The 23,714-nt window shown below is 37.9% G+C and overlaps 1 long non-coding RNA gene across 1 annotated transcript in view; it reads right to left on the bottom strand.

Annotated features, from left to right (window-relative positions):
- Nucleotides 1-2,812: 2,812 nt before the first annotated feature.
- The window catches only part of LOC138444723 (uncharacterized), a 163,374-nt gene continuing 142,472 nt past the window's right edge, over nt 2,813-23,714 (bottom strand). Inside the window, exons 5-7 of the long non-coding RNA XR_011258561.1 lie at nt 9,225-9,336; nt 5,385-5,471; nt 2,813-3,917 (exon numbers count right to left, since the gene is read on the bottom strand). This is a non-coding gene — a long non-coding RNA (uncharacterized lncRNA). The remainder of the gene's footprint in view (nt 3,918-5,384; nt 5,472-9,224; nt 9,337-23,714) is intronic.

Below are 23,714 nucleotides of genomic sequence, written 5' to 3'. Positions count from 1 at the left end.
CCTTTAGGAAACAAAATTGTGGCAGAATATGTTAAGAATATGTTTTGTTCCCTATTTCAGTGTTTCACCCTTGTAACATATTGCCTCTCCTGCTGTTGCTTGCAACCTTTTTAAAGCTGGCATAAATATGTACATTAAATCTATTCTGATTATTATAGACACCCCACCATGCAGCTCCCATTACAATGGTGTCCGTTAGGCAGTGTTTTTATTGCCTAAGTTACCATGCTGTTGTAATGCATGTTATTAAGTGCCACCCCTTCTCAGTACTTTGAGGCTCTATAATTACCAAAGGAGACAACTGTATGATGTTTGCAAATTTAGACAGAAGCTTGAACAGAGATGCTGGCTGCTAAATGGCAATAACAGAGTTTGTGCCTGGGGATCCCACTGGAAAATGGTAATTTCAATTCAATATTTTTTAATTTCCAGGGAACCATCTGAATATAGACCTCTGGGCTACCGCAACCACATGCATTGGAAAGAAACATGATTGCAACACTGACAAATGCAGCAAAATCGGTCAGAGCGTCCTCTCCTCTAATATGGCTCCACGTGCAGCACCGTGCTGCTTGATGGACTCGGGGCTCTATTTGTTTATCTATTTTTGATTTGACAGCATATATCATTGTTTGCAGTTGAAGACCATCTCCCCCTTCCAAACCAATTTTACTGCACAAATCTGAATTAAAATAGGGGCAGACATTCTTGTCTTTATATATGAGCTACTCCTCACTCATAAGTATTTTCCCTGTTATTTCAGCATGTTGTGCTTACATACCAAGAAAGACTTGTTCAAGTCCACTATAGTCAACTAAGTTAAAAAAATCAGAGTTCTAGAGGCAAAAACAACTAAGGATATGATTAACCAAGGAGGAAAGACATTTGGGCCAGAGTGACCCAAGAAGCATATGAAGCATAGTATGGGGGTCACCACATAGGATTCTAGCTCACAGGAGCCATATTTGTGGCAAACCATCCTGACGAAGAAGTCAGATTTGCCCAGTACTATATTTTACATATTCATATGTATCATATTAGCAGAATAGAAATGAACTTGTGAATTTACAAAATTATTGAAGGCAACTGCATTTACAACCAAAAAACCTTTTGAATAATGCACAGCAATATTTACTCAAATGACAAATAATAAAGTAAAAAAGGAATCAAATAATTGTAAAAGTTTACATGATCTTTATGGGGTAAAGCATTTAAGAAAAACACCATACATGGATAAAACTGAAATGAAAAGGGGAAGATTTAGTATACATAAAATAAAAGCACGAAGGAAGCTTAATATTTCTGAATCATGTGATGCATGTTCACTGGTTTATTTATTAGATACAGGCGTAAGAATAAAATGCATTTCTATAGTACTTTGGGCTTCCCTGGTGACTCAGTGGCAAAGAATCTACCCACCAATCCTAGAGACCCAGGAGATCTTCCTGGATCCAGAAGATCCAGGAGATCTTTCTGTGTCAGGAAGATCCCCTGGAGTAGGAAATGGCAACCCATTCCAGTATTCTTGCCTGGAAAAATCTCATGGACAGAGGAGCCTAGCAGACTATAGTCCATGGGTTCTCAAGAGTCAGATACTACTTTGCAACTAAACAACAAATACAGCACTTCACAAAATACCTACCTCATTGTGATTCACCTAGTAACTTCTTGACATGAGTCTAGCAGGTATCTTCAATTTCCAAAACAGAAACTAACACTCAGACTATATAGAAAGTTCAGTGATGAGTATACAGCAGAGACTACATTGAACCTGTCTCCTATATCCTAATCTAATGTTCTTTATTCATTTGTATATTCAAGTAAAAAAAAATAAATGATGGGTCTGGAATGACACCTTAGATATCTTTTATAAAGGAAGTATTCAGATTTAACAGTGGCAGTTATGGCTCCTGGACATATTTTCATCAACCTCCAACTCACCATGCTGGGGCTTTTTTGTTGAAAAGCAGAAGAGATGAGAAGGTGGTCTGAGAGCCGAAAAAACAGAGGAGGAGCAACACCATTCCTTGCCTTCAGAGCGTCATGCTATAATCTGGCCTACTTGCCTTGAATTTTCCAAAGTCTTATTTGTTAAAAGAAGATAAATGACCTTTTCATCTGACTAGAAAGGACTCTGTGGAGGGTGCTCCACTGAGTCGTGTGTATTTTACTGAAAAGATTACTAAGAGTGCTTGATATGTTTTAAGTGTTTCCTATATTCAACAACTAGGAGTTAATAATAGGACGTTATTTCCTGTTTTCATTCTTTGTCCAGATACTAAGTTGATAACCATATTTGATGATTATCTGTGATGTGCCATCAGCTCACAAGTATCATCAGCTCCCAAGTAAACCTCCGGTGTGTGAACACAGGGAATTTTAAACACTGGGCTCTTCAATATGGATTTGTGTTACAGTCATGTCATTATCTCCCCCTTCCACAATATCAAAGGATCAGATGGCTATAATTGCAGAGAAGTAAGTGAGTAATCTCTAGACTATTTTAGCAGTAGGACACCAGATGATTCCCGTTCCATAAAGGACTAAGATTTCATCCGCTGCCGAAGCTGAGTCTGATAAGGATGGAACAGTTTCTGTGGGTGGAATCTTAACCAAAGTAGGCAATGTTATTTTCATTTCTGAAAATGACATATGTCCAGAGGAACAATCACCTAGTAGGGCCATCCTCCAATAAAAGCATTTCAAATGGGAGGTTTTTTTCCTTTCCTTCAGTTCCCCCTCGTAATTCTATCTTAAAGTGCATCTTGAATCTGAATGAGCTCCAGACAAACCTCACATACAACAGACAGGAGAATTCAAACCAATGCATTTATTATGCTCAGGAATCACAGCTGACTCCCAACGCTGCCAAATCCAGCAGGGCTTGCACAAACTGCACGTGGTTTTCATAAGCATTGATTGCAGCCCAAATTCTGTCTTGTGAGTTGAATTTTTATCCAGTTGCCAAGTGACAAATGTTAACTTTGTCTTAATATGAAGGTTTGTTAAGCTTATTTTATGACTTTTTGCTTACTAGCTTATTTGGTTCTGTAAGAATGTAACATGAATGTGAAATTTTCCTTTCAAATTACTATCAATGATGACAACATTTTGTTCTGTTTTCATGAATCCTGAGCAGCTAGACCACAATTAAATATAAAAAAAAAAAAAGGTATATAAAACAATCTCTCCAGTGATTTTGGAATATGAAAAGGTAATTTTTAATCTATAAAAAGAATTGTGTTCCTGCATCTTTATCTATAAAACCACTAAAATAATTACCAGCAGTAGAAGCTTGTAAAAAAAAATAATAATAATAAGTCTTCCGTGTAGAATAGATAAAAATAAAGCCCAAGGCCCAAAGGAATTCGGGAGCATAAAGTTCTTCACGTAGATGCGTGGAAACAATGCTGGACTTAAGTACAGTAACAGAACTTATCTCTAACTGAGATGCTCCCTAAGGAGCCTGTTACCACAAGATCTATATAAAGGGTTCCTAAAAACCATTTGAGTCTTGGTCATCTGGCTGGCCTTCTATAGTAACAGTTTTTCCCTGAAACTCAGTCTTATTGATAGCTATTCATTTTTTTTTTTAAGATAGGAAAGAGAAAGCTTAAGGAAAAAATAGACAAATAGAATTACTATTTTAAATGAGGCTCTCTCCTTTAAGATGTAAATCTGTTTAGAGCAGAAATGTCATCCTTGCCGTTTGCCCTCTCCTTATTGTCAGTCTCAGCTAAGGGAGTAAAAAGAGGTGAGGATGGGAATTTGAAGCAGACTCTTTTTTGGGGGGTCCTTGTTCTAGAAGAAAAAGCTTCCCATGGGAAGGGTGGTTACGGATGTCTATGCTGTCAGGCTTTGTGAAAATATGGGAGGCTTGTTCAGCAATGACTCCAGTGTGCATTTGCCAAAACAGCCTAGAAAACAGAAGGAAAATAATTAAATTGACTTAAAACCAAAACCATAGACTCGTGTGTGTCGTTAGCTATTTGACAAGGTAGCCTGTCTTAGTATCACGAAGACAAAAGCAGAATGAAACAGAGATTTAAATCTGTTACTAATCAATAAATTTTATCTCATGGAGATCTGTCCATTTCTGATAGATTTTTATTTTTGCTTTTTAGTGATGATGCTCCAGAAATACCGATATTTGTGTTTCCATGTGGAAGCTATCAGCACAGAAAATAATCAGGCCAAACTCAATTAATTCCAAAATGCCAAACAGTACAGTAAAACACTGTAAGTTTTCAGATTCTTTAAATTTCTTTTATCATTGTTCTAGAGCATACTGGTACTTACAAATACACTAATGAAGTCAAAATTGAGTACTGAAATTTTAAAATACACACTTTCAGAATATCCATATTTCATGTTATAGTTCATTTTACGATACTTAAGCCAAAATACTTTAATATTTCAGTTTTGAATACCATAATAAAAAATTCATCAAACATTAAGATTCATTTTCACAGGATCATTTGAATATCAAAGTACTCCAAAAACGTAAACTATGGACAAGTTTTAATTAGAAAACCTAAATGACCGTAGTATGGTTCTTAATAATGTCTCTAAATAAAGTGAATTTAATATCAAGTTTCTCCAGTAAATGAAAATATATAACAAAATCATCATCAGAATGCTGATGAACATGGATATATTCACCATCATTTTAACCATGTTCAACAAAAAATACTAAAAAAAATAAATGTTGGAAATGTAGTGTATATCAGTAAACATACAGTGCTAAGTGAGATTACCATGATCTTGTTCTACAGAGAACTCATCAAGTTCTTTTGTGCCCTGAGTTATACCCGCAATATGCCTTCTGCCTTGAACACATTTCCCTAGCTCTCTACATGATCCCATTCCATGCAACATGTAGTCTGCTTAGATACCTCCTCCACAGAGATGGTTTTATTTCCTTCATATGCCTGACCCTGTCTGGCGCTGTATCTAATTTGCATTTTATTTCCTATCTTCCCCATTAGACACAGGCCCCACATGGGTGGGAACTTTGCCTTATTCACCTCCATACTCCTAGTTCTCAAAGGACAGGCTGGCATAAAAGTAGGGGCTTAATAAATAGTTGTTACATATATCAATAAATGTAGAAACCATAATAATGGCAAAAAAAAAGAGTTTCGCTTTTTTTAAAAAAACTATCATTTTCTGTTAAATCTATATCATTATGAATAGGTCGTAATGGCAAGGCAGCTTTCGAAATGAATGAAATTAAAAGGTTGAGGGTCTCTTGAAAAAAGAAAGAAGAGAAAAATATTGAGAGTCTACTAACTGGTCAATTACGGAGGGAGGGCAGGGTCCTTTTCAAGATACTTGTTTCTTTCTTGGTTAATTAAGCCGAGGGTCTAACCATGGGCACTCACCCAGTACCCCACGAGTTGCTCCTTTCCAGCTAGCAACTGCTTTCCTGGACATCCTAGTGGGCAGTCCTTTGCCTGCCTCCCCAGCTTCTGAAATAATTATTTTTTATTAGATGATGAAAAAATTAATTCAATATATTACCAATGAAGTCATTCATGTTTTTTCTTGTTTTTTTGTGGGGTTTTTTTTTTGGTTTTGTTTTTGTTTTTATTTATTTTTTTTTTTTGCCTTTCTAACACAGGAATTTTTGAAGGATTACATTTATATCTTGAATAAGGAGTTTTCTCCAGCTCTCATCTTCGCCTTTAAGACCCAAGTTCCATTCATATCAGTTTGATCGGCCTGATCAAGCGGAGGCTGTGTTGCACATGGGTAGGAGCCTGCCTTCTTGAGTGGAACTGCTGGGACATGACATTGGCAATGTCATTTTTTCCTTCTGTGCCTTAGTTTAATCAGCAGTGATGATAAAACAATAATACCACTCTTTACAGTATAATGAAAGTGAACGTGTTTGTCACTCAGTCCTGTCCAACTCTTTGCAGCCCTATGGACTATCGCCTGTCAGGCTCCTCTGTCTGTGGAATTCTCCAGGCAGAATACTTGAGTCAGTTGCCATTCCCTTCTCCAGGGGATCTTCCCAACCAAGGGATTGAACCCAGGTTTCCCACATGGCAGACAGATTCTTTACCATCTGAGCCACCAGGGAAGCCTCATATAGTATAAGAGCAAGGATTAAATGTGAGAGTCCATGGATAACACAGCCTGCTGCTGCTGCTGCTGCTGCTAAGTCGCTTCAGTCATGTCCAAAGGCTTTTGTAAATGACAAAGTACCATCAATCTTTTTTCTTCTCTTAATGCAATTTTCCTCTCCTCCTAATGCAAAATTCTGGAAATTTTATATCCTTAGTCATTTATATTGTGGACTTTGAAAGTGAATGCTGCAAGAAATGGTTATTGTTCCAGCATTCATGAGCTCAGCTCAGTATCCAAAAGGGCATGGGGGGATGGGGGCCAAAGCTCAATCAGGAGATTAAAGATAAGTCATATTTCTCCTGTTCTTTTGCACTTGCTGGAAAATTTAAAATATGACTCAACCTAATTCATTCTCACAGGATTTTTTGAAGTAAACAGGCCAATGTGAATGTCCTATTTCTTAATAGGCACATTTAGCAAACTAAACTGCCCTGCTTGTATGCCAATAGCAACAGTGACTAAAAGAGAAAACTGTCATCATGGCATTAAGATCAAGATCAACCTGAGTTTTACAGTCTGACAGATATGGATTCAAAGATCCATAATCTATGCTACCTTGGGTATGTTATTCAACTTCTCTGGATTTCTTCATAAGGCTATTCCGAGTAGCAAACCACAAAATATGGCTAAAGTGGTTATCAGGGTGCTGGTACGTAGACAGCATTCAGTATGTCTTAGTTTTTTTCTTTTTTCTTTTCAATCTTTCTTTTTTATTAATTAATTTCTTTTAATTGGAGGCTAATTACTTTACACTATTTTAGTGGTTTTTCCCATACATTGCCATGATTCAGCCATGGGTTTATATGTTATTACCAGGGAGCATCCTAAATTATCCTCAGTCATGATGCTAAAACAACAGGCATTACAGAATCTGACTAGTCTTTCAGCCATATAACAGGAAAGTTAAAATTGAGATCACATACCACCACCCCCCAGCTCCACCTCCACACACACACACACACACACACACACACACACACACACACACACACACACACAATTGCAGCTTAAGGAACAGAATTTCAATATCCTAGATGCCACTATATATATGATTTTATAACCCATCATTTTTTACTAGTGCCAAGTTAGTTAAAATTATAACATGTCATTCCTCAACAGGGGAAATGGTACCCCTCTTGATTGGCAGAACAGCCCTGATTTATTTACACTAAATCCTGTGTGATGCACAGGAATGGGTTCTCTCTGGCTTCAGCTTTTAGGGCAATGTCTGATTTTTCCTGTGGTTGGTGGATACTATGGTTTTCTGGTAACCCTCAAATCATACCTGATTGTCAGCAACTCAAGTGTTAGCAGAACTGAAATAATCTCTTTTCTGGGACTTCAAACTAGACATTCCCCAAGGCACCAGAGCAAACTGGAAGTTTCCCTCTCCATGTACATCTGCCAATTAGGCTCACAGCCAATTATAGCAGCCAATTATAATTCACTGGGGGTTTCAGTCTAAAGGGTTCTAAGTGGATTTTAAATTTAATCCTAGGACAATTATCACCATATAATATTCCTTTAGCTTCTGTGATTTGGCAACATCAATGAAAATGGGTCTGATTTATTAGCCCTTTTATTTTCAGCATAAGCCAGGGTTAGCTTCATATTACATGTGATCTATCTAAGAGCTTCTCTCTTCAACCCTATTCCAGAACATATGCCAAGAGTCATGAACAGGCCTTGTTCCATGTCTTTGATACCTGCAATATTGAGATTCAGAGAATATACTCTCCAAATCAACCCATTTCTAATCTGACTCATAATGGTCCTTATCTTAGGACCCTACTTTTGAGTAGTTATTCTTAGAAAAGTTCATGTATAAATTTTTAATTAATGTATCAGTCCATTCAATACTTCCCCACTGGATGCCAGGAGAAAAGACATGAGGCATAGGCTCTGTGCTTAAGAAGTTAAGATGAAGAAGATACATAAAAGGAGGTTGGTAGATTAACTTGGCAATTTCTGTCTTTCTTTATTTCTGCCCATCTTGAAGCTGAATTCAATGCTATGATAAATCCTCAAAATAAACCTGACTCCTTAGAATATCATAACAAATCAAATCAATCTGTAGCAAATAACTATAATATTAGGTTGGTGCAATAGTAATTGTGGTTTTGCATTGTTAAACTTTGCCATTTGATATTGGAATACTTTCTTAAATGTGATTATGTTATACATCATTTTAATGCACATTTATCACTTTATGTACTTTTACTAATTACTTATTACTTGCTATTTATTTTATATTTATTTAGACTATAGAAATGATGCTAGACAAAAAGAAAATTCAAGCAATTTTTTTATTCAAGTTCAAATGTGTCATAAAGCAGCAGAGACAACTCTCCACACCAACATATTTGACCCAGGAACTGCTAGCAAACGTACAGTGCAGTGGAAGTTCAAGATGTTTTGCAAAGAAGACAAGAGCCTTGAAAATGAGGAGCATAGTGGCTAGCCATCGGATATTGACAACAACCAACTGAGAGGGTCATCAAAGCTGATCCTCTTAAAACTACAGGAGAAGTTGCTGAAGAACTCAGCAACAACCATTCTACAGTCATTCAGCATTTGAAGCACATTGGAAAAGTGAAAAAGCTCAATAAGTGGGCACCTTATGAGCTGACTGCAAATCAAAAAAATCATTTGAAGTGTCATGTTCTTTTATTCTATGCAACAATGAACCATTTCTCAATTGAATTGCGACATGCGATGAAAACTGGATTGTATACAACAATTGGTAAAGACTAGCTCAGTGGTTAGACTGAGAAGATTTAAGGCCAAACTTGCACCAAAGAAAGCTCATGTTCACTGTTTGGTACTCTGCCGCTAGTCTGATACACCACAGCTTTCTGAATCCTGGTGAAAGGATTCATTACATCTGAGAAGTATACTCAGCAAATCAATGAGCTGCAGCAAAACCTGCAATGCCTGCAGCCAACACTGGTCATCAGAAATGGCCCAATTATTCTCCAGGACAACACACACCGCATGCCACACAACCAACACTTCAAAAGTTGAACAAATTGGGCTATGAAGTTTTGCTTCATCCCCCATATTCATTTGACCTTTCACCAACCACCTACCATTTCTTCAGCATCTCAATAACTTTTTGCAGAGAAAACACTTCCACAACCAGCAAGAGGCAGAAAATGCTTTCCAAGAGTTTGTCCAATCCTGAAGCACAGATTTTTCACCCTACAGGAATAAACAAATTTATTTCTCAGTGACAAAAATGTGTTGATAGTAATGGTTCCTATTTTGATTGATAAAGATGTGTCTGAGGCTAGTTATAAAGATTTAAAACTCATGGTCTGAAACCGCAATTACTTTTGTACCAACCTAATATGCTTATGCTTACTAAACAAACTGAATTATATGAAAAATTTATTCTTTTTTAAAAATTTGAAATAGTCTACACATATCAAGTCATTGAATAATAATTTACCAACACCCATGTACCCACCACCCAGCCTGAAAAATAAAACATTTCTGATTTAATTAATGCCCTACCATGTACTTCCTAGAAGATCACTGCAGTTTCTGTCCCCAGAGTTAAAAATTAGCCTGTACTTAGAATTTATTATTCTCATTAACATTTTAATATTGTTCTGGTGGTGATGGTTTAGTTGCTAAGTCATGTTCAACTCTTGCGACACCATGGATTGTAGCCTGCCAAGTTCCTCTGTCCATGGGATTGCCTAGGCCAGAATACTGGAGTGGGTTGCTGTTTCCTTCTCCATAATACTCGTCCTACATTTTTATGTATTCATGTGCCATGTCAAACAATATCTTACATAATTTTAACTTTCTATAAATGAGCTTGTACTGTACTCATTTTCCTCCAGTTTACTTTCTCTTTCAACAGTAGTTTTATAAAATTTATCCATACTGTTATTTGTAGATATATAACACAATTTATTTATATACTGTATGGTGGTTTAAACACTAAGTTGTGTCTGACTCTTGCTACCCCACAGACTCTAGCCCACCAGGCTCCTCTGTCCATGAGATTTCCCAGGCAAGAACACTACAGTGGGTTGCCATTTCCTTCTTCAGGGCATCTTCCCAATCCAGGGATCAAACTGAGAGCTCATGAATTGCTGGGAGACTCCTGCACTGCAGGCGGATTCTTTACCAACTGAGCTATGAGGGAAACCTATACACTGTATAGTAAAGGACAACTCAGCAAGTGTGAGTTGTTCACACCTGCACATTCAAAGGAAAGATTTGAGCTCTGTCCAGCTCTTGGGAGGTATCCTCTAAGCCCTTGGAGTGTCCTGAATGGTAACAGTGTCCTTGTTTACTGAGGGCCCTTGGGGTGGTGCCAGGTAGTCTATGCTAAGTAATTTATGGTGGAGGACTTGAACCATGCAAAGTCTGACCTATAAAGTGGGTAGAGAGTAAGGTCAGCCTAAGATCAGTTACACAAGCCACCCACCAAGCTTAGGTGACAATCTAATAGTGTCCACTGGACACTAAGACTTAGATGAGCTTCCCTAGTTGAATATATTGTCACCATCATTGCTAAAAGAAACAGTGCTGTCTATACTACCACACTGCCTGAGAACAACTAGAAACTCATGCCTTGTCTCCGGAACTCTGCCTGATGTGCCTTTTTCTGTTGCTAATTTTAGTCTCTATCCTTTCACCATAATAAACCATGTGTGTGTGTTTAGTTGCTCAGTCATGTCCAACTATGCAATTCTTTGGGCTGTAGTCTGCCAGGCTCCTTTGTCCAAAGGACTTTTCAGGCAAGAAAACTGGATTGGGTAGCCATTTCCTCTGCCAGCAGATCTTCCCAACCCATGGATCAAACCTGTGTCTCCTGTGTTTCTTACACTGCAGGTGAATTCTTTATTTCCTGAGCCATCAGGGAAGCCCTGTAATTAATCATAACCATGAACATAGCAGCTTTGCTAAATTCTGTTCAGTTCTGGCAAATTACTAAACCTGAGGGTGGTCATGGGACCTCCAAATATATACACTCTCCTATTGACTGACATTTTTTTCCAATTTTTTGCAATTGCAAGCAAAGCTTATGAAGAATATAATGCATATTTTGTCCACCTATAAGTGAAATTCCTGAATCAAAGGAATTATGTTCTAAAATTGTGAATTATTCTTAAAGTAGCTGTACCATGTCATAAGCCAATCAATATTATCTAAGAGTTCTCAGTACTCTAAGCTTCACCAACTCTTGGTACTGCCAGACTTGCTAGTTATTTATAAACTGATATCTACTGCAAAGCCAACTTTTAATTTTTCTCAAAAACATTTAAGATTTTGAATGATATAGCATTTTGTGTGTGTGTGTGTGTGTGTGTATAATTATCAGAAGTGCACATATTGGCAACAGTCTTTCTATATATGACATGGTGACTCCCTGTATTTCTATACTACATTTTAATACACTTCCATAAAATGTTATCTCTTTCTCCGTGAAGATTTGCATATCTTTTGTTACATTTATTCATTGGGTACCATATGTGTTTTTATTGCTGTTATAAACACTATTTAAACAGTAATTGCTGTTATATAAAAACACAACTGAATTCTAAATATTAATCACAAATCTTATTGAATAGTCACCAATTCTAGAAAAAAGAATTCTCTCCATTATCTAGTATTTTCTTTGTAGACAAATACACTATAAGAAGATAATGACAATTTTTTTTATATTTCTTTATTTTCTTTAAACTAATTTTGACTGAGATTCTATCTTACTAAACTGGTGGGACATTCTGCCTCAGCTGTTACAGATCTTTACCCTCTCATTCTCACACACCCCAAATTATCTTATATGTAACCAAAGAGTCAGGGAGCCTCTATTAGTCAACACTTAAGGTCCACACGAACTACCACTAACACAAGATTCTCCACATCTCAAACCACAAAGTACAGTCAGGTCTGGTACCATGCTTAAGGTATAGAAATCTTTGATAATCCTGGGAGCCCACATCCAGCCTCCATCAGCCCCACATTCAGCCATCTCCTGAGATCTTTCTCCCTCTCAAACTACTGCCATAGTTCCACATGGAGAAGCAAGGTGGGAATTCTTACCAGTTACTCCACTTCAGAATTAGCTCTTTAAAAACAATCAAAGGCTCTATCTATCTGAGTAGAACTAAATACTCAAATTAAATCTTGAGTTAACTACCCACATGCTAAAATCACCTTTAAATAGGTTGTTCTTTCTGTAATGGTTCTACTTAGTTGCTAGGGACTGGGTTTTTATTGCTTGACACCTGACTTTATGCTATGTCTCAGCCCTGTATGTACATATTCATATCTTAGTAATTTGGCCTATTTGGCTCCAGTCCTATTCTTTCACACATTTAATCTTTGCCTTCCTAAAATCTTTTCTAAAACAAAGAATGTAACACTAACTTCTCTCATTTGCTTTCTTTCTCTCATTGCCTCATTCAGTCAGCAAAGAATCCTTTTAAGGAATTCTCAGTAAGAAATAATTTCACACTCATAATCTTTTTTCCCAACCAAGAGGACATTTACAATACAATCAGTAGGTACTAACCTGAAAGACCACATAAAATTCTGAAGGGCACTGACCCATTTATGTGAGTCAATGTAGGATCAGGAAGACAGAGAAGGATCAAAGAAAGAGGGAAGCCAAATATAGAAGAATAAGCAGGCACTTTGTCTTTGCAAGGCAAAAGAAACGGAGGGCAAGAGGACATTTCTAACAAAAGGATTTACCTGTCCAAAGGGACAGGGTCTTGATAGAATATAGCTCATATTTGCACAGGGCTTCCCTGGTAGTTCAGACAGTAAAGAATCCATCTGCACTTCAGGGGACCTGGGTTTGATCCCTGGGTTGGGAAAATCCTTGGGGAAAGGGAATGGCTACCCACTCCAGTATTCTTGCCTCGGAGAATTCCATGGACAGAGAAGCCTGGCAGGCTACAGTCCATGGAGTCACAAAGCATCAGACAGCTGAGAAACTAACATTTCACTTTACTTTCAGCCTATATTTTCAAAATTCAAAAGAGGAACGTATGCCTCTTTGGCAAAAACCTCTTTGGCAAAAACCAAAAGGAAGGGATAGGAATTTGGGCTAAACAAAATTACAGTTAGACAATCATGGGCCTTTTAAATTAATATTAAATTATATATGTCATCTTATAAGTGATTGGACCCACTGAAAATATTTGAATGAAGAAAAGAGGAAGTGACATAATGTTTATCTCTTTCTACATTGAAAATGTGATGTTAATTATTCACATCAGCTTAATACAATAGCCTTTCTAAATTTTTGCACTTTAAAAAGATGTTATATCATTAGAGCAATCAACACAAAGACATATCACTATACAACTATTAGAATGACTGATATCTTAAAAATGACAATACAAAATGCTGGTGAGGGTGTAAAGCAACAGGAACTCTCATTTATTAGAGTAAAAAGTGGTACAGCCTCTTTGGAGGACAATTTGGTAGCTTCTTACAAATTTAAACACAGTCTTATGTGGTAGCCTGGAGAAGGAAATGGCAACCCACTCCAGTATTCTTGCCTGGACAAAGGAGCCTGGCAGGCCACAGTTTATGGGGTCACAAGAGTCAGACATGACTTAACGCTATCTTTCTTCCTTTTTATGTGGTACATCAATTACATTCTTAGGTGTTTTCCCAAATGATAAAAAAGTTAATATATACACAAAACATATGAATGTTTATAGCACGTTTACTTGTAATAATCAAAAACTGGAAGCAAACAATATGTCCTGGATAGGTGGATGGATACAAACTATCGTACATCCATAGAATGGAATATAACTCAATGATAAAAAGAAATAGGCTATCAAGTCACAATACATGAAGGAACCTTAAATGCATGCCAAAAAAGATGTCCTTTCCATTATAGGAGACTGGAATGCAAAGTAGGGAGTCAAGAAACAACCTGGAGTAACAGGCAAGTTTGGCCTCAGAATACAGAATGAAGCAGGGCAAAGGCTAATAGAGTTTTGCCAAGAGAACGCACTGGTCATTAAAAACACCTTCTTCCAACAAGACAAGAGAAGACTCTACATACGGACATCTCCAGATGGTCAACACCGAAATCAGATTGATTATATTTTTTGCAGCCAAAGATGGAGAAGCTCTATACAGTCAGCAAAAACAAGACAGGGAGTTGACTGTGGCTCAGATCATGAACTCCTTATTGCCAAATTCAGACTTAAATTCAAGAAAGCAGGGAAAACTGCTAGACCATTCAGGTATGACCTGAATCAAACCCCTAATGATTATAGAGTGGAAGTGAGAAATAGATTTAAGGGATGAGATCTGATAGATTGCCTGATGAACTATGGATGGAGGTTTGTGACATTGTACAGGAGACAGGGAGCAAGACCATCCCCAAGAAAAAGAAATGCAAAAAAGTAAAATGGCTATCTGAAGAGGCTTTACAAACAGCTGTGAAAAGAAAAGAAGCAAAAAGCAAAGGAGAAAAGGAAAGATATACCCATATGAATGCAGAGTTCCAAAGAATAGCAAGGACTGATAAGAAAGTATTCCTTGGTGATCAATGCAAAGAAATAGAGGGAAGCAATAGAATGGGAAAGACTAGAGATCTCTTAAAGAAAATTGGAGATACAAAGGGAACATTTCATGCAAAAATGGGCTTGATGAAGGACAGAAATGGTATGGACCTAACAGAAGCAGAAGATATTAAGAAGAGGTGGCAAGAATACACAGAAGAACTATACAAAAAAGATCTTCATGACCCAGATAATCATGATGGTGTGATCACTCATCTAGAACCAGACAACTTGGAATGTGAAGTCAAGTGGGCCTTAGGAAGGATCACTAAGAACTAAGCTAGTGGAGGTGATGAAATTCCAGTTGAGCTATTTCAAATTCTAAAAGATGATGTTGTGAAAGTGCTGCACTCAATATGTCAGCAAATTTGGAAAACTCAGCAGTGGCCACAGGACTGGAAAAGGTCAGTTTTCATTCCAATCCCAAAGAAAGGCAACGCCAAAGAATGCTCAAACTACTGCACAATGCACTCACCTCACACACTAGTAAAGTAATGCTTACAAGTCTCCAAGCCAGACTTCAAAAATATGTGAACTGTTAACTTCCAGATGTTCAAGCTGGATTTAGAAAAGGCAGAGGAACCAGAGATCAAATTGCCAACATCTGCTGGATCATGGAAAAAGCTAGAGAGTTCCAGAAAAACATCTATTTCTGCCTTATTGACTATGCCAAAGCCTTTGACTGTGTGGATCACAATAAACTGGAAAATTCTGAGAGAGATGGGAATATCAGACCACCTGACCTGCCTCTTGAGAAACCTATGTGCAGGTCAGGAAGCAACAGTTAGAACTGGACATGGAACAACAGACTGGTTCCAAATAGGAAAAGGAGTATGTCAAGGCTGTACATTGCCACCCTGCTTATTTAACTTATATGCAAATTACATCATAAGAAACGCTGGGCTGGAAGAAGCACAAGCTGGAATCAAAATTGCTGAGAGAAATATCAATAACCTCAGATATGCAGATGACACCACCCTTATGGCAGAAAGTGAAGAAGAACTAAAGAGCCTCTTGATGAAAGTGAGAGAGGAGAGCGAAAAAGTTGGCTTAAAGCTCAACATTCAGAAAACTAAGATCTTGGCATCTGGTCCCATCACTTCATGGCAAGTAGTTGGGGAAATAGTGGAAACAGTGGCTGACTTTATTTTTCAGGGCTCCAAAATCACTGGAGATGGTGATTGCAGCCATGAAATTAAAAGATGCTTACTCCTTGGAAGTAAAGGTTATGACCAACCTAGACAGCATATTAAAAGCAGAGACATTACTTTGCCAACAAAGGTCCATCTAGTGAAGGCTATGGTTTTCCCAGTAGTCATGTATGAATGTGAGAGTTGGACTATAAAGAAAGCTGAGTGCCGAAGAATTGATGCTTTAGAACTGTGGTGTTGGAGAAGACTCTTGAGAATCCCTTGGACTGCAAGGAGATCCAACCAGTCCATCCTAAAGGAGATCAGTCTTGGGTGTTCACTGGAAGGACTGGTGTTGAATCTGAAGCTCCAATACTTTGGCCACCTGATGGGAAGAGCTGACTCATTTGAAAAGATGCTGATGCTAGGAAAGATTGATGGTGGGAGGAGAAGGGGACAACAAAGGATGAGATAGTTGGATGGCATCACCGACTCAATGGACATGGGTTTGGGTAGACTCCGGGAGTCTGTGATGGACAGGGAGGCCTGGCATGCTGCAGTTCATGGGGTCCCAAAGATTCAGACATGACTGAGAGGCTGAACTGAACTGAACTGAATGTGGGAGACCTGGGTTTGATCCCTGGGTTGGGAAGATCCCTGGAGAATAGAAAGACTACCCATTCCAGTATTCTGGCCTGGACTGTATAGTCCATGGGGTCCGAAACAGTCAGACATGACTGAGCAACTTTCACTTCACAGAGCTGGGGATGACTCAGTACTACTGCTTTGTGTTTCCCTGGTGATTCAGATGGTAAAGAATTGGGCTGCGATGCGTGAGACCTGGGTTCGATTCTTCAGTTGGGAAGATCCCCTAAAGGATACATGGCAACCCACTCCAGTATTCTTGCCTGGAGAATTCCCATGGTCAGAGAAGCCTGGCAGGCTACAGTCCATGGGGTCACAAAGAGTCTGACATGACTGAATGACTAAGCACACAGACACATTTATCAATATGCATATTAATAAATGAAAGAAATAAACCTGAAAAGCTTACATACTGTCTGAGTCCAAGTCTATAACATGCTGGAAAAGGCAAAACCATCAAGTTAAAAGATCAGTAGTTCCCAGGGGTTAAGGGTTTGAGGGTGGGGAGGAAGAAAAAAATAAGAATAGGATCCCAAAAGGCATTTTCAGAGTAGTAAATTATTCTGTATGATACTGCAATCATAAATATCATCACAATATATATTTGTCAAGATGTGCAGAATTGCACAACACAAAGAATAAACCCTGATATAATCCATGGACTTTAATGGTAGTATATCAATATGGGTTAATCAGTTACAACAAAAAAAATACCACACTAATGTAAGATGTTAATAATAGGAAAAATTGATGAGGAGGGCAGAAGAAGAGGTATATGTGAACTCTGTACTATCAGCTCAGTTTATCTACAACCTAAAACTGTTCCAGAAAATTAAGCCTATTAATTTAATCAAAAAGCATACACACACAGAGAGAACATAGCTGCATCCAAATCAATTAACATTTCCAACCAATTATTTACAAGCACATTTCATTATTTATGCACATACATGTACATGCTGTGTTCCAGACACCATAACAATTCCGAGGCAAAATCTTCATAAGAACAAGAATCTCTGCCATTGGGATTTGCATCATTGAGGTATCGCAAGAGCCTGCCATTGATAAGCCCTTTATAATTACTCAGTATGTAATGTTAAAATTAATGAACAAATCAGTAGAAATATGAGACAGAGAAGAGGATTTGGATAGTGATCAGAAAAAATCCCCACTGAGTAGAAATCACTTTTCAGTATAACAGTATTAGCATCAGTGAAAGAAAAAAATGGAAGGATGAAGCAGAGCCAAGCAGGAAGGCCACAGTGGTGAACAAGTTGTCCTTGGATTTGCAGAAATGATTAGCATGATTGGGACTCTTGGAAAAGAACATTAGAAATCAATTTATCTATTTGGTCAGGTGGGTGAAGTCTAGGACATACAGAGATTTAACCATTGTCATCATGGAAAATTTAATTTGCAAACAAATTTCTATGTCAATGGTTGAGATGGATAGACTGCTTAAATAAGAAATTTCTTTTGAGATATTCCCAAGGTAAGAGATTCTATCCTATATTTCACATATGGGAAAATGCTAAAAAAGGATGGGAGATGAGACCAGGAACAAGTATACAAAGAAAGTTTCAGGGAATTTTTATGACCATACAGACACTGACTTGTCGGAATATTGAAAAAAAAAAAAAAAGAAAAAACTTTAAGGTGGTCAAAATCCAGCTTAGAAGGACTGAATTGTAAATGAAGGAATACTTCATTTATAGTACTTGAAGAAACTATAGGAGACTTTTAAACAAATAAAGCCAGGAATCATAAATGAAAAGCATTACCAGTTGATCCTATAAAATTTTAAATGTTTGGCTAATACTGGTATAAAAATATTAAGATATAATCACAAAAAGATCTTCAATTTTAAATACTGGACTAATATTCATTAGTCAAACAATAAATAACAAAAAGAGAAAAAATTAAATATTTCACAGCAAAAGGTAATCAAAGCCTCAAAATACCCTAAAATTTTTCAATCACCTTGTAACTAAAAAAGAGGCTAATAGAGATTATTTTAAAAATCTATTAGATTGAAGGCAGAAAGAGCTGGGCACAACAGAGGATGAGATGGTTGTATGGCATCACTGACTCAATGGATGTGAGTTTGAGCAAACTCCAGGAGTTGGTGAAGGACAGGGAAGCCTGGTGTGCTGCAGTCCATAGGGTCACAAAGAGTTGGACATGACTGAGAGACTGAACAATTAGGTGGGAAAATATTCAAAATATTATTCAATTTCAATACAGTTTAACTTCAGTACAATTTTAATAAAAATTGTTTAATGATTTATTTTGCTAGAAATATAATAGATAGGCTTTTACAAATGTTCTTTATGAAGATTAAACTATTTCAACTTGTTTGAGGTTGATTAAATAAGTTGACCAAAAATGATAGCAAATAGTTACTACATGCTATGTATTATTAAAAGTATTCTATGTTTATCAATATTTAAAACTCTGTGAGGTAGATTTTGTTATTATCAACCATATTCTGAGGAAAAAAATGAGTCAATGGAGCAATCAAATAACTTACCAAGGAAAAAGTTCCACATACCCAGGAAGCAGAGACGCTAGAATTTAAATCCAAGTATTCTGGTATCAGAGTTCATGGCAGAAACAAACAAGGCAGAGTATGCTAGCTGAGCAGACTTAGGACTGGATAGTTTGAAAATTTTCTGTGGGTTCTGTGCTATAGGATAAGCAGGTAAGAGGAATGTTTCCTGCTGGAGTGTAAGAACAAGAGTTCAGAGTATGGGCTTTAGATTGATTGATTTATATATTAAAGGTGAGTTTGCAGGCAAATTGTTGCTCTCTCTTGAAATTAGGTGACCCTCAGAGGAATAGTCTCTCCAGGTTCAGAAAGGCTCCAGATTCCAGAGCATCAAGAATATAGGAAATAAGGAAATATATTAATTTTTCATTTGTTATTTTTTGGGCTTCCCTGGTGACTCATTGGTAAGAATCTACCTGCAATGCAGGAAACCTGGGTTCAATCCCTGGCTCAGAAAGATACTCTTGAAAAGAGAATGGAAACCCATTCCAGTATTCTTACCTGGAAAATCCCATGGACAGAGAAGCCTGGCAGGTTACAGTCCATGGGGTCACAAAGAGTAAATATATTAATACTTACATGTATACTCTTTGATTCAGCAACTTACCATCTAGAAATTTATACTGTAGAAATATACACACAAGCAGAGATGCGTAAAAACAAATGCTTGAAACAGCACTGTTACAATTGCTTAAATTTACTATTAAGCAAACTGACTCAATGGACATGAGTTTGAGTAAACTCCAGGAGTTGGTGATGGACAGGGAAGCCTGGCTTGCTGCAGTCCATGTGGTCGCAAAGAGTCGGACACAACTGAGCAACTGAACTGAACTGAAACATACAATTCTGGTCTTTGTGAAGGCTAAGAGACTAAGGGAAAGAAGTTGGGGATCTGGCAAAACATTTTGGTTTGGGTGTTTCTGAAGAGTTCAAATCACTGGACAAAACAGGAAGACAGTTCTCAAACTTTAGTGGACATCAGAATCACCTGAACTGCTTGTTAAAACAAAATCCAGAGCACTGCTCTCTACCTCTAGAATTTCTGATTCAGACAGTAGGGGGTGGCCCCACAAAAATGTTACAGTTTTTACAAATTCCAAGTGATGTTGATGTTTCTGCTCTGGAGATGATGTTTTGAAATCCAGTGCCCAAGAGGAAGAGCTGTTGAATGAGTACACCAATTTGAAGACACTCTAAAAGCTTCGCTCAGCTGACTTGACAAAAGAGCCACCAATCATGCCTGTGAGACTGGGTGAGCAAAGCTTGCCACCAGAGGGCAGTGCTAGAGATCCTAGTCACCCCAATTTGGACAGAGCCGCTGTCCTAATTAGACCTGACTTAATTGGATGATCCAAAATAATTCACTTTTCATAACACAGATGTTTTGAGCAATTGGTTTCAAGGTCAGTCCTTAGCTATGAAATGCTCAGATGGCCACATCACATACAAGTTACTGAAGTCACTTCAGTTGTGTCCGACTCTGTGCAACGCCATAGATGGCAGCCCACCAGGCTCCCCCGTCCCTGGGATTCTCCAGGCAAGAACACTGGAGTGGGTTGCCATTTCCTTCTCCAATGCATGAAAGTGAAAAGTGAAAGTGAAGTTGTTTAGTTGTGTCCTACTCTCAGCAATCCCATGGACTGCAGCCTAGCAGGCTCCTCCATCCATGGGATTTTCCAGGCAAGAGTACTGGAGTGGGTTGCCATTGCCTTCTCCAAGTGAGGACCCCAAAAGGGACATTAAAAAATCTTATAGCTTAAAAGCCCAAATACCAGGGATATTATTCTAAAAAAAAAATTGTGTTTTAGCTTCCCTATGTGGTCTCTTCACTATTCAGTTGGATTCAGTCTTCTGGAACTTAACTGTGGGGAAGATACCACTAAATATCACCCTGCTTTGCTAAGGTAATGCTGTGAGAGTTGTGTTTTGAAATATATCACTTTCTCATGAAAGTAATAGAAAATTATTGCTTGAATCTTTGCTACAAATTTTAGTCAAACTCATTCACGAAGCTGGATTTCAGTTCTTTTACTTCCAGAATTATGGACCAAATACCAGATAATAGTTCAGTTCAGTTCAGTTCAGTTTCTCAGTTGTGTCCGACTCCCTGCAAACCCATGGACTGCAGCACACCAGGTTTCTCTGTCCATTGGCAACTCTTGGAGCTTACTCAAATTCATGTCCATATAGTCGGTGATACCATCCAATCATCTCATCCTCTGTTGACCTCTTCTCCTCCCACCTTCAATCTTTCCCAGCATCGCATCAGGTGGCCAAAGTATTGGAGTTTCAGCTTCAGCATCAGTTCTTCCAATGAATATTCAGGACTGATTTCCTTTAGGATGGACTGGTTGGATCTCCTTGCAGTCCAAGGGACTCTCAAGAATCTTCTCCAACACCACAGTTCAAAAGCATCAATTCTTCAGTACTCAGCTTTCTTTATAGTCCAACTCTCACATCCATATATGACTACTGGAAAATCATAGCTTTGACTAGATGGACCTTTGTTGGCAAAGTAATGTCTCTGCTTTTCAATATGCTGTCGATGTTGTTCATAGCTTTTCTTCCAAGGAGCAAGTGTCTTTTAATTTCATGGCTGCAGTCACCATCTGCAGTGATTTTGGAGACCCACCCCACCCCTCCCCCCGAAAAAAGTCTCTCACTGTTTCCATTGTTTCCCCATCTATTTCCCATGAAGTGATGGGACCGGATGCCATGTTCATAGTTTTCTGAATGTTGAGCTTTAGGCCAACTTTTTCACTCTCCACTTTCACTTTCATCAAGAGGCTTTTTAGTTCCTCTTCACTTTCTGCCATAAGGGTGGTGTCATCTGCATATCTAAGGTTGTTGATATTTCTCCCGGCAATCTTGATTCCAGCTTGCGCTTCTTCCAGCCCAGCATTTCTCATGATGTAATTTGCATATAAGTTAAATAAGCAGGGTGACAATATACAGCCTTGACGTTCTCCTTTCCCAATTTGGAACCAGTCTGTTGTTCCATGTCCAGTTCTAACTGTTGCTTCTTGACCCGCATACAGATTTCTCAAGAGGCAGGTAAGGTAGTCTGGTATTCACATCTCTTAAAAAAATTTTCCACAGTTTGTTGTGATCCACACAGTCAAATGCTTTGGCATAGTCAATAAAGCAGAAATAGATGCTTTTTCTGGAACTCTCTTTCTTTTTCAATAGTAGTTGCCTTACAATATTCATATCTCAAGTAGTAGTTTCTATGAGAAATTTTGCAAAGAGCTAATCTCAAAAAGAGTGTAATCATATTGACTGAATTACAGAATAGTGAGTTTTCGGGAGTTGGTGATGGACAGGGAGGCCTGGCGTGCTGCGATTCATGGGGTCGCAAAGAGTTGGATACGACTGAGCGACTGAACTGAACTGAACTGAACTGAAGGAACTGGGAGTTCTTTCAGTTGCTGCCATTTAAAAGTAGCTTTTATAATTCTTTATATATTTTGTTCTTTATAGAGATAAAGGGAATATTATTAATATGTGCTGTTTTATAAATAAATTCTAAGAATTTATTTCTAGTTAAGTCCAAACTAATTTGGACAAAACACTAGAATTGTACTTAGAGTCAAATATATTCTCAGTTTTAAATACATCACAGAGTAGAAAAATAAATTGTCTTCAAAAGCTAAAATTTACTTTCTATTATTTAATATTAAAGTCAAAAAACTGATTCTCTCAGCTGTGAGAAATTACAAACATTTTAGATGCCTATATCAATTCTTTCTGCATACAGCATTCCATCTTATTTGTTTTTAGAAATAATCTAATTGTAGTGACCATTTCTTACATCACAGATTCCCATTCTCTCTGTAAGATGGTAAGAAGAGGGTGGCAATGGTTGACTAATACAGATGAAAAAGTAGACCAGCAAATATGCAGAGTGGACAAGTGGCATTAATAGATGAGCAACATGTTTCCCAGCTGTTAATACCAAGAACTAATCATAGTTTATACAGCTTCCTCACTCTTCACAGCCTGGCAAAGAGCTTTGGCAGCAGAGGGCCGAGTCGTTTCTCTCAGCCCATTGCCATGGGATCCCATAGCCCTGGAGACCTTTCTACCAGAGTTTGCATCTCCAGCAATAGCGTCGCTCACACTGGGAATTATCCCAGGGCAGGAGCGGAGGTGGCCCACTCGTGACCTCTTTGCAAAATCAGGAAGTGTTATTTCTGCAGTGGCTAAGTGAGTTTTCTCTTTTCCATGAGTAAGCTAGTTTGGTCATTTTTGCTTTTAACCTTAAGCCATTAAGTGCTGTGTGTGTGTGTGTGTGTGTGTGTGTGCGTGCGTGTCTGTTTTAAATATAATTGACTTCTAGTGCATCAATATGACAAATGAATTATTGTATTGACCCACCTCTTTTCTAAGCATACAATGTTTTTTTGTTTTGTTTTGTTTTTACAGTCATGTCACAGTTTGTTTGTTTTTTTTACTTTACAATATTGTATTGGTTTTGCCATACATCAGCATGAATCCATGGGTGTACATGTGTTCCCCATCCTGAATCCCCCTCCCACATCCCTTCCCATACCATCCCTTAAGCATACAATGTTGATTTGCAAGATTAAGTCAAGGGCTCTGACATTCTCTATGCTCTGAATTTTGTATATTTTATATAAAAATGTATAAAATAGTCAACAAATGTATCACAAATTAACACTGAAAAAAAACTATCTT

This window comes from Ovis canadensis, chromosome 8, assembly GCF_042477335.2.
Source record: "Ovis canadensis isolate MfBH-ARS-UI-01 breed Bighorn chromosome 8, ARS-UI_OviCan_v2, whole genome shotgun sequence".
In the NCBI taxonomy this organism is placed as follows: domain Eukaryota; kingdom Metazoa; phylum Chordata; class Mammalia; order Artiodactyla; family Bovidae; genus Ovis; species Ovis canadensis.
Note: the sequence above shows the minus strand (reverse complement) of the source record. Positions and strands in the feature narration are given on the sequence as shown.